The sequence below is a fragment of the Melospiza melodia genome, unplaced genomic scaffold (genome assembly GCF_035770615.1).
Source record: "Melospiza melodia melodia isolate bMelMel2 unplaced genomic scaffold, bMelMel2.pri scaffold_28, whole genome shotgun sequence".
NCBI classification, from domain to species: domain Eukaryota; kingdom Metazoa; phylum Chordata; class Aves; order Passeriformes; family Passerellidae; genus Melospiza; species Melospiza melodia.
The window spans coordinates 3,841,533-3,852,262 of record NW_026948600.1 but is presented as its reverse complement, the minus strand read 5'-3'; the positions used below and the strand labels follow the sequence as shown (position 1 = coordinate 3,852,262).

At 50.6% G+C, this 10,730-nt stretch overlaps 1 long non-coding RNA gene across 1 annotated transcript; it reads left to right on the top strand.

Annotated features, from left to right (window-relative positions):
• Positions 1-7,881: 7,881 nt before the first annotated feature.
• LOC134433927 (uncharacterized) lies at positions 7,882-10,093 on the top strand. The gene is made up of 3 exons (XR_010031763.1): positions 7,882-7,942; positions 8,019-8,089; positions 10,050-10,093. It is a non-coding gene; the product is annotated as an uncharacterized LOC134433927 (long non-coding RNA).
• The last annotated feature ends 637 nt before the right edge of the window (positions 10,094-10,730 follow it).

Here is a 10,730-nt window from a genome sequence, read left to right as displayed (position 1 = left end):
AGGAGATGAATTCCCAGAAGTGGCTGTACCGGGCATCTGTGGGGTTGGGAAAACTCAGGGGGTCCGGGGACGCTTTTGGGGTGTCCCGAATGGGCGCTGAGGGGGCACTGAGGGATCCTGGAGGGTCTGGGGGATACTTAAAGGACAAAGGGGGGGCGGATCCCGGGGTTCTGTGGAGCGCGGGGCATGACGGGAGTTGCAGTCCCGACTCCAATGGGGCTCAATCGGGCCGCGGGGTATGACGGGAGTTGTGGCTACCGTAGGCGCCGTCCCCGAGTCTGCGTTCTGTGGTGCTGATTGGATTCGGGCGATGATGGGCGGGAGTCTCAGCAAATGGGATGCTGGATTCGGGCGATGATGGGCGGGAATCTCAGCAAATGGGATGCAGTGGAGGCGGGAACAGCCCATTCAACCTCTCCAGTCCCTCCCAGCACAGTCCAGTTCATCCCGAGTGCAGACCAATACAACGCCAGTACAGTGCAGTTCATCCCAAGTAGAAGCCAGTACAAACCCAGTGCCCCTCCAGTCCCTCCCAGTACAGCCCAGTCCCTCCCAATACACCTGAGCTGATTACCAGTCCCTCCCACTTCCCCCCAGTGTCATCGACACGATGCCCCAGTGTCCCCAGTCCTCCCTGCAATGGCCCCAGTGTCTCCAGTTTGACCCAGTATCCCCCAGTATTACTCCCAGTATGTCCTGGTATGTCCCAGTCTGGCTCAGTGCACCCCCAGAGTCCATTCCCAGTCCACAGAGATTCCCCTTTCGCACTCCCCGTATTCGCAGGTTGTCCCAATATCCCCCAGTGTCACTCCCAGTATGTCCCAGTGTCTCCCACAGCATTCCCAGTGTCCCCAGTTTGTCCCAATATCTCCCAGTGTCCCCAGTATGTCCCAGTCCTCCCCAGTGTTTCCAAGGACAGTTTCATTTCTCTCGGTGGCCGTGACAGCCAAACCCAGCAGTGGGGTCAGTGCAGTGCCCATGGCCACAGCCCCTTGCAGTGCCCAGTGCAGCTTGGGCTGATGATCCACCCTCACAGCTGGCCCAGGGCAGCTCTGCAGTGCCTTTGGTGGCACCTGGGGCTGGCACACACCTGAGCAGTGTGCCTGTTTGCACTGGGGAAACTCAGGAGTTTGAGATTGCTGCAAAAAGTACAAAAAGGGAAAACACCTCTGAGGCTGGGTGCAGCCAGCTCTGCAAGCACAGCAGGGCCCAGGCAAGTGAGGACAGACAGGATGGGGCTGGGCAATGTGGAGCAAGGTTGTCCACACTGGGTCAGAGCTCCAGGCACAGCTTCTGTGAGCAGGCCAGAGCTGCTGAGGAGAGACCGTGGGTCAATATCAATCACAGGATGCTGCAATCACCTCTGCTCTAAGGAGAAATTTAATAAAAGACACCCTTTAAAATGAGAATGTATATTTTATTACTGCTCTTTGAAATCTTTCTCCATAACTGGACTAGGAAAACTTTAATGACCCTCTCAGGGCTTTGCTGTTGTTTACATCAGACTCAGTCCTTGTGAGTGTCTTCAAAACACTTCTCAAGAACTCAAAGTTAAATTTAAACTCCAAATTTTCTTGAAGGTTTAATGGGTCCCACAGAGGGACACAACTGAGAAATTGTCCCCAGGTTCCAGGTAGAGCAGAACGTTGGAGGCAGTGATGCCAGCTGGGGACAAGCAAGGCAAAGGTGTCTCGGTGCTGAAAAAACCTGGATGTGTTTGAGGAATGCAAAGTGTGGAGAGCCTGGTTCAGACATGGCTTAAAGAAAGAGGCCATGAAGGTATACAGCTGATGGAAAAGTAAAAGGCAGCTGTAAAGCAGCAGTTCCCAGGCTTGATTCTGTAAATAATTAGGTTCTCAAGCCTATTTTTTATAAACAACAAGATTCTCAGTCTTCTCATAACAAGTAAACATTCTGTCCGTGGCTGCTCTGGGAACTGATAGCTGCTCTGGGAACAGATATGAAGGTTTTGAGAACTTTTCATATCACGGTGAGAACACTGGTCTTGGTTTCAATAAAAAAACCACAGGTATTGTAAACAAAAGGAGGGGTTAGAGTTTTCTCTGTAGCCTATCATGAGCTTGAATTTTGCAATATGCATGAAGTTAATTACCACTTTTATAAAAGGTGACTGATTTGATCAATAAATTGGAGTCGATGCTGATCAACAAAGATGGGTCGTCTCCCTTCGCTTTCAACAGCAAAGGGCCAAGGCCTGAGCCCCAGCCCCTGGCCAGGCAGATCCTGTCCCTCCCTCCTTGCTCAGGGCTCTTCCCGGCATGGGCACTGGCATGTGGGGATGTGCAATGGCAAGGGCAGGAGCATGGGGCGGCCCCTGCCAGGCTGCTGAGCAGGGACAAGGAGGCAGTGAGGCCCCAGGCCTGCAAGGGTCACTTGTCTCCTGCTCCTGCCTCAGGCCCAGGCCCAGCAGCCATGGTCAAAGTGCTGCCCAAGTTGGCTCTGGCAGGGCTGTCTTGCAGCTGCTGCCCATCCCTGTGCCCTGTGCAGCCCAGGCTGTGCTACGGTGTCCCTGCCCTGCACCTCTGTCCCTGCAGGCTGTCGGCATCCCCCGGCTGCCCCACCTGGCTGGGCCCTTCCTTTGCTGACAGCTCTGCCTCCTGCCTGCCTCTGCCTGCCCACACAGAGCCTGAGGCTGATACCAAAAGGGTTCATTCCATGTTTACCCTGCCTGTGAACTTTCAGCACAGGAACAAGGCATGCAGGGGCTGCTTTCCCAGCAAGGATGGTTGGAAGAGAAGAAGAAGACATCTGGCTCAAGGGTGCAGGGACTGAGAAAACAAGGACTGAATCTGGGAACTTGGGGTGGATTTTATGGAAATGGGTAAGTTGTAATTCACATTTAGGGACTGTATATAAGCAACACACTGGTAGAATTCCATGTCCACATAAGGTTAGGAGTTATCCCATGTTGAACCTTAAGCCTGAATAAATGATTCTCTCTGAAATAGCAAATTAGTGTTTGGTAGCCTTATTCTGATATTTCAGAGATTTGGTGACAGTAGGGCCTCAGAGAACCAAGGAGTCAGCTGTGACACTGAGCAAACTCATGGAACAAAGGGTCCATGGTGACACAGCTGAATTCCATGGAACCAAAATCCATTTTGGCACATTGGGGCCACATTGAACCAATGGTCCATTGTGACACTGTGGATCCAAGGAGACCATTGTGACCCTGAGAAATCTCTTGGAACCAAGGGGCCATTGTGACACAGCAAGGCCTGGTGGAACCATGGGTCCATGGTGACACTGCAGAACCTCACGGAACCAAGGTGACCGTGTTCTGCTGCAGAACCTCATGGAACAAAGGCTCCATGGTGACACTGCAGAACCAAGGAGAGTGCTGCTGGCAGTGTGAGAGCTCATGGAACCACAAGTCCATTGTGACACAGGACGGCCTGATGGATCCATGGGTCCCTTGTTAAACTGTGTGGCCTCATGGAACTGTGAGCCATTGTGACACAGCCTGGCCACATGGAGCCATGGGGCCACTGTGACACTGTCGATCCAAGGAGACCACTGGGACTGAGGAACCTCATGGAACCAAGAGTCCATTGTCCCACTGTGGGGCCCTGTGGAACCAAGGGGAGCACAGTGACATTGCGGGGCCTCAGGGAACAATGGAGCCGGTGGTGGGCGGAGCTTCAGCGAGGGGCGGAACTTTGGCTGCTGGGGGCGGAGCTTCAGCTGCTGGGGGCGGAGCCGGGCCCGGCTGGGCTGCGGGACGGCCACGAGGGGGCTCTGATGGCAATCCATAAAAGGTAAAAGGGGCGGGGCCTGAAGGGGGCAGGGTGGAAGGGGCGGGGCCTTGCAATGTTTCCTTAAATGGGCAATGGGGGAATTTGGGGGATTTTTAGATTTTTTGGTCCCTGACTGAATTTTGGGGCCTTTCAGGGGATTTTGGGTGATTTTTGAGGGGATTTTGGAGGATTCTCTGGGACTTGGGAGGAATTTGAAGGGTTTTCAAGAGATTTTTTGTGTCTCTCGGGGGTTGTGAGGAGATTTTGGGACATTTGAGGAGAATTTGGGGTCCCTGAAGCGTTTTTTTGAGGATTTTGGGTTCCTGAGGGGATTTTGAGACAATTTGAAGGATTTTGAAGGGATTTTTGGGGCCCTGATGGGATTTTGATGAAATTTTGTGGGATTTTGAGAAGATTTTGGGTGGGTTTTGAGGTAATCTGGAGGATTTTGATGGATTTTGGGGTCCTGAGGGGATTTTGAGTTAATTTTAAGATCTTGAGGACATTTTGGGGTCCCTGAGAGGGTTTTGAGGTGATTTTGAGGGATTCTGAGAAGATTTTGTGGTCTCTGAGTGATTTTTGGTGTTCCTGGGTTGGTTTTAGGGGCCCTGAAGGGAATTTCAGGGTTTTGCCTGATTTGAAGGGAATTTTGAGGGATTACGGGGAGATTTCAGGGTCCCTGAGTGGATTTTGAGGTGATTTTGGGATTTCTGAGGAGATTTTGGGGGAGTTCAAAGGAGTTTGGGGGAAGTCTGAGGTGATTTTGGGGTCTGTGGGGGAATTTTTGTGGGATTTTGATGGGATTTTGGGATCCCTCAGAGAATCTGGGGCTTTTTAAGGAAAATTCAGAGTCCCTGAGGGGATTTTGAGAAGATTTTGGGAGAATTTCAGGAGATTTTTGGTTCCTGAGGGGATTTTTTGGGGATTTGGGGGAATTTTTGGGGGATTTTGGGAGAATTTAATGAAGTTTTGAGGAGATTTTGGAATTCCTGAGGGATTTGCGGGACTTTGAGCCTCTGAGTGGATTTCAGGGAGATTTTGGGGAATTTGAGGAGACTTTGGGTTTCTGAGGGGATTTTTTGGGAATTTAGGGGATTTTGGGGTCCCTGACTAGATTTTGGGGGATTTTAAGGGAATTTTGGGGGATTTTAAGGGAATTTGGGGGGAATCTGAAGAGATTTTGGGGTCCCTGGGGAGAATTTTGAGAGATTTTAAGAAAATTTGGAGGGATTTTGAGGCAACTTTGGGGCTCCTGAGGAGATTTTGGGGGATTTTGAGGAGAATTTAGGTCCCTGGTGGGAATTTTGAGATTTTGGGGCATTTGAAGGGAATTTGAGGAGACTTTGGGGACCATGAGGGAATCTGGGGCATTTTAAGGAAATTTTGGGATCTCTGAGGGGAATTTGAGGGGATTTTGGGGAATTTTGAGGAGATTTTAGATTCCTGAGGGCATTTTTGGGGAATTCTGGGGAATCTGAGGAGATTTTGGGGGAACTTGAGATTTCTGGAAATTTTGAGGGGATTTTGGGGGTCCCTGAGGTGATTTTGAGGGGATTTTGTGTTCCTAATGGGATTTGGGGAAATTTTGAGGGGTTTTGAGGAGGTTTTGGGGTCCATGAGGGGATTTTTGAAGAAGTTTGGGTTCCTGAGGGGATTTAGGGGGATTTTGAGGCAAGTTTGTGTTCCTGAGGGGATTTTTTGAGATTTTGAGGTGTTTGGGGGGATTTTGAAGGATTTGGGGGGATTTTAAGAAATTTTGGGGGTCTTGAGAGATTTGGGGGCATTTTAAGGGAATTTGGGGTCCCTGAGGGATTTTAGCAGTTTTGAAGGGATTTTTGGGCTCCCTAATGTAATTTAGAGGAGATTTTGGGGTATTTTGTGGGGATTTTGATGGATTTGTGGGGTCCCTGAGGGATTTTTGGGGCATTTTAAGGGAGTTTTGAGGTCTCTGAGGAGGTTTTTTGGGGATTTTAAAGTGGTTTTGGAAATATTTTGGGGTCCTTGAGGGGATTTGGAAGGAGTTTGAGGTGATTTTTAAGGGTTTAGAGGAGATTTTTGTGTCCCTGAGGGATTTTGGCAGATTTCAAAGAATTTTTAGGATTTCTGATGGAATTCAGAGGAGATTTTGGGGCATTTTGTGGTGATTTTGAGGGATCTTTGAGGTTCCTGAGGGATTTTGAGGTTTCTGAGGGAATTTTGGGGGATTTTGAGTGGATTTGGGGGTTTCTGAGGGGATTTTGATGGGTTTTGAGGAGATTTTGAGGTTCCTGAGGGATTTGGGGCTTTCTGAGGGGGTTTTGGGGAATTTAAGGAGATTTTGGGTTCCTGAGGGGATTTTTGGGGGATTTTGGAGAATTTGATGGGATTTTTGAGTGAATTTGGGGGATTTTGAGGAGATTTTGGCATCCCTGAGGGATTTTGAGGCCTCTGAGTTAATTTTGGGGTCCCTCAGGAGAATTTTGAGATTTTGGTGGATTTTAAGGGAATTCTGAGGAGGTTTTGTGGTGCCTGAGGGGAATTTTGGGGGGAATTTGAGGAGATTTTGGGAGATTTTGAGAGAATTTTGGAGTTCCTGAGGGGATTTTGGGGCATTTTAAGGGAACTTTGGGGTCACTGAGGGGATTTTGATGAGATTTTGGGGGTATTTGAGGATATTTTGGGGGAATTTGAGGAGATTTTGGGTTCCTGAGAGGATTTCCAGGAGACTTGGGCAATTTTGAGGAGATTTTGGGGCAAATTTGATCAATTTGGGGGGATTTTGAGGGGATTTTAATGGAACTCGAGGAAATTTTGTGGTCTCTGGTGGGAATTTTCAGATTTTGGGGCATTTTAAGGGAATTTTGAAGAGATTTTGGGGTCCATGAGGGAATTTGGGGCATTTTAAGGGAATTTCTGGTTCCTGGGGGGAATTTGAGGAGATTTGGGGGGAATTTGAGGAGATTTTGGGTCTCTGAGGGGATTTTTGGGGGGATCTTGTGGTCTGTGAAGGGATTTTGGGGCAATTTGATGAGATTATTGGGGGTTTTGAGGGTATTTTGGGGGAATTTGAGGAAATTTTGGGTCTCTGAGGGGAATTTAAAGGAGATTTCGATATTTTGGGGAATTTGAGGGGATTTTGGGGAATTTTGAGGGATTTTGGGGAGGTTTTGAGGACATTTTGGGGTTCCTTCAGGGATTTTGAGAAAATTTTGGCTTCCTGAGGGGATTTTGTGGGGATTTGGGCAACTTAGATCAGATTTTGGGGGAATCTGAGGAGATTGTAATGGAACTCTAGGAAATTTTGGGGTCTCTGGTGGGAATTTTTGGGTTTGGGGGCATTTTAAGGGAATTTTGAGGAGATTTTGGGGTCCCTGAGTGATTTTGAGGGTATTTGGTGATCCCTGAGGGGATTTTGAGGAGATTCTGGAGTCCCTGAGGGAATTTGGGGCATTTTAAGGGAATTTTGGGGTTTCTGAGGGGATTTTTCGGGGATTTTGGGAGAATTTAATGAGATTTTGGAGTTCCTGAGGGATTTGGGGGATTATAAGGGAAATACTGGGGTCCTTGAGTGGATTTTGGGGGATTTTTTGGGGAGATTTGGGGGTCCCTGAGGGATTTTGAGGGGACTTGAGGGATTTTGGGGGGATTTTGTGTTCCTAACAGGATTTGGGGGGATTTTGAAGAAATTTTGAGGGATTTTGGTTGATTTTGAGGAGACTTTGGGGTTCTTGATGAGATTTTTGGGGTTCCTGAGTGGATTATGGGTAAATTTGGGGGATTTTGGGGCAGTTTTTGGAGATTTTGGGTATTTTAAAAGAGTTTTGGTTCCCCTCAGGCCAGGCCAATCCTGGGCGGAGCTGTCGGCCATCTTGGCTGCAGGGGCGGAGCCGGAAGTGCTGGTGAGTGGGCGGGGCCTGACATGGTGGGCGGGGCCTGGAGACCATTCAGGGACCCCAAAATCAGCCCAGGAACCCCCCAAAATCCCCAAATTCCCCCAACCCCTCCCCCTCTACAGGTGTCAATCAAGGCCCTGTGCAAGGCCAGGGAGGCGGAGCTCCACAGGCCACGCCCACACAGGTAAGCCACACCCCTTCGTCCTTAACCCCTAATTAACCCCTCAATTAATCAATTAATTAATGAACCCCAGAGCTGCCAATCACCCCAGGAAGGCTCAGAAGGCTCCGGATTGTTCGGAACAGGCTGAGGTGGGCGTGGCTGGTTGGGGAGGGGGCGTGGCTCTGCTCAGGCCACGCCCTCTGCTCTGACACGTGGTGCCCCTAGGCTGTACTGATTGGCCACAGCCCAGAGGCGGTGCTTTGGGCGCTGGAGGTCCTGGCCAATCAGAGCACAAGGTGGGTGGGGCCTGAAAAAGTGGGTGGGGCTTAAAGGGGAGGAAGTGGCCAAAAGAATGGGAGGGGCTTAAAGGGGTAGGTGTGGCTTAAAGAGATGGGTGGGGCTTAAAGTGTGGGTGTGGCCTAAGAGGGTGGGGGGGGCTTTAATATGTGAGGGGGGCTCAAAAGGTGGGTGGGGCTTAAGAGGGTAAGAGAGTGTGTGGGGCTTAAGACGGTGGGGGTGGCTTAAAAGGGTGGGTGGGGCTCCAAGGGATTAGCTGGATTTAATGGTGGGCGGGGCTTCAATGAGTGGGTGGGGCTTAAATTGTGAGTGGAGCTTAAAGGGATGGGGTGGGCTTAAAGTAGTGGGTGGGTTTGCCATAAGTGGATGGAGCTTAAAGGGATGGGTGGGTGGGGCCTAAAGGATGGGTGGGGCTTAAAGAGGTGGGTGTGGCTCAAAGGGAATAGGTGTGGCTTTAAGGAGTGGGTGAGGCTTAAAAGAATGGGTGTGGCTTAAAGGGTGGTAGGTGGGGCTTAAAAGAATGGGTGGGTCCTAAAGAGGTGTGGGGGGATTTAAAAGGTGGGTGTGGCTTAATGGGGTGGGTGTCGCTTAATGAGAATAGGTGTGGCTTAATGGGGTGGGTGTGGCTTAAAGTGGTGGGTGGGGCTTAAATGGTAGGGTGGGCTTAAGGGGACAGGGTGGGGCTTAAATGGTGGGTGGGGCTTAAAGGAGTAGTCAGGGTTTAAAGGGGTGGCTGGGGCCAAAATGAATGGGTGTGGCTTAAAATGGTGGGTGGGGCTTTAAAAGGTGGGTGGGCCTAAAGGAAGGGTGGGGCATAAAATGGGAGGGTGGAGCTTAAGGGCATGTGTCGAGCTTAAAGATGTAGGTGGAGCTTAAGTGGGTGGGTGGGGCTTAAAGGGATTAGGTGGGCTAAATGTTGGGTGGGGATTAGAGGGATGTGACCTAAATGGGTGGGTGGGGCTTAAAGGGATGGGTGGGGCTTAAAAGGGTGGGCAGGGCTTGATGGGTGGGTGGGGCTTAATAGGGAGGTGGGGATTAAAGGGGTGGGTTGACCTTTAGGATGTAGGTGGGGCTTAGAGGGGTGGGTGGGGCTTAAAAAGGGTGGGCAGGGTTTAAGGGGAGGGTATGGTTTAAAGGGTATGGGTGTGGCTTAGAGATGTGGGTGGGGCTTAAAGAGATGTGTGGGACTTAGAGGGTGGGTGGGGACTAGAGGTGGGTGGGGACTAGAGGTGGGTGGGGCTTAAAGGAATAGGTGGGTCTTAAAAAGGTGGGTGGGGCCTAAAGGAAGGGTGGGGCTTAAGGGGATGATTGGAGCTGAAAGGAGTGGGTGGAGCTTTAAAGTGTGGGTGGGTCTTGAAGGGATTGGGTGGGCTAAATGTTGGGTGGGGCTTACACAGAGGGGTGTGGTTTAAATGGGTGGGTGTGGCTTAAAGCGATGGGTGAGGCTTCAAGGGGTGGGTGGGGCTCTAAGGGATGGGGCAGCTGAAGGCGTGGATGGGGTTTGAGTGGGTGGGTGGGGCCAAAGGGGTGGGTGTGGCCTAAAGGGGTGAGTGGGGCTTAAAGGGATGGGTGGAGTTTAAAAGGGTGGGTGGGGCCTAAGTGGGTGAGTGGAGCTTAAAGAAGTGGGTGTGGCTTAAAGGGATGGGCAGGCCTTAAGGGGGTGGGTGTGGCCTAAGGGGGTGTATTGGGCTGAAAGGGATTGGGTGGGGCTTAAAGTAGTGGGTGGGACTTAAAGGGGTCAGTGTGGCCTAAATGGGTGTGGTGTGGCCAAAAGCAATGGGTGGGGCTTAAAGGGGTGGGTGGGGCATAATGGGGTGATTGTGGCCAAAGGAATGGGTGTGGCCTAAGGTGGGGCTTAATGGGGTGGGAGGGAATTTTGGGGGTTTTTAGGACATTTTGGGGTCCCTGAGGGGATTTCTGTTGCTGTTGGGGGTGTGGCCTCACACCTGTCAATCACAGAGCTCTCCTGCATGGCCCCGCCCACTCAGCCGAGGCCCCGCCCACCCTGAAGTGCCTCTTGCAGGTGAGGGGGGAGGGGAATGGGGTTGGGGTCAAAATTGGGGATTTTGGGGCTTCTTGGGGGTCAAAACTTCAGATTTGGGGGATTTGGGGGTCAAGTTTTTGAAATTGGGGGATTTTGGGGGGGATTTGGGGGTTTTGGGGATTTCTTGGGTCAGAAATTTACATTTTGGGGACTTTCTTGGGGACTTGAGGGATTTTGGGAACTTTTAGGGTTGGGATTTTGATTTTTAAGGGGGATTTGGGATTTTTGGGGGGATTTTGGCAATTTTGGGGTCAGGATTTGGGGTTTTGGGGTGAATTTGGAGTTTTTGGGGTCCCTGAATCCATTCTTTTGTGTTCCTGAGGTGTTTTTGGGGTGGATTTGGGATTTTTGGGGTGAATTTTGGGGTACTGGGGGGTTTTGGGGCAGATTTTGGGATTTTTGGGCTCCCTGAGTCCATTTTTGGGGTTTCTTAGCTGGTTTTGGGGTAGTTTGGGGTTTTGGGTGGGGTTTTGGGGTTTCCGAGTCCATTTTCAGGATCCCAGGATCGTTTTTGGGGTGGATTTGGGGCTTTTGGGTGTTTCTGAGCTCATTTCTGGGGTGGATTTTTGGGATTTTGGGGTCTCCAGGCCATTTTG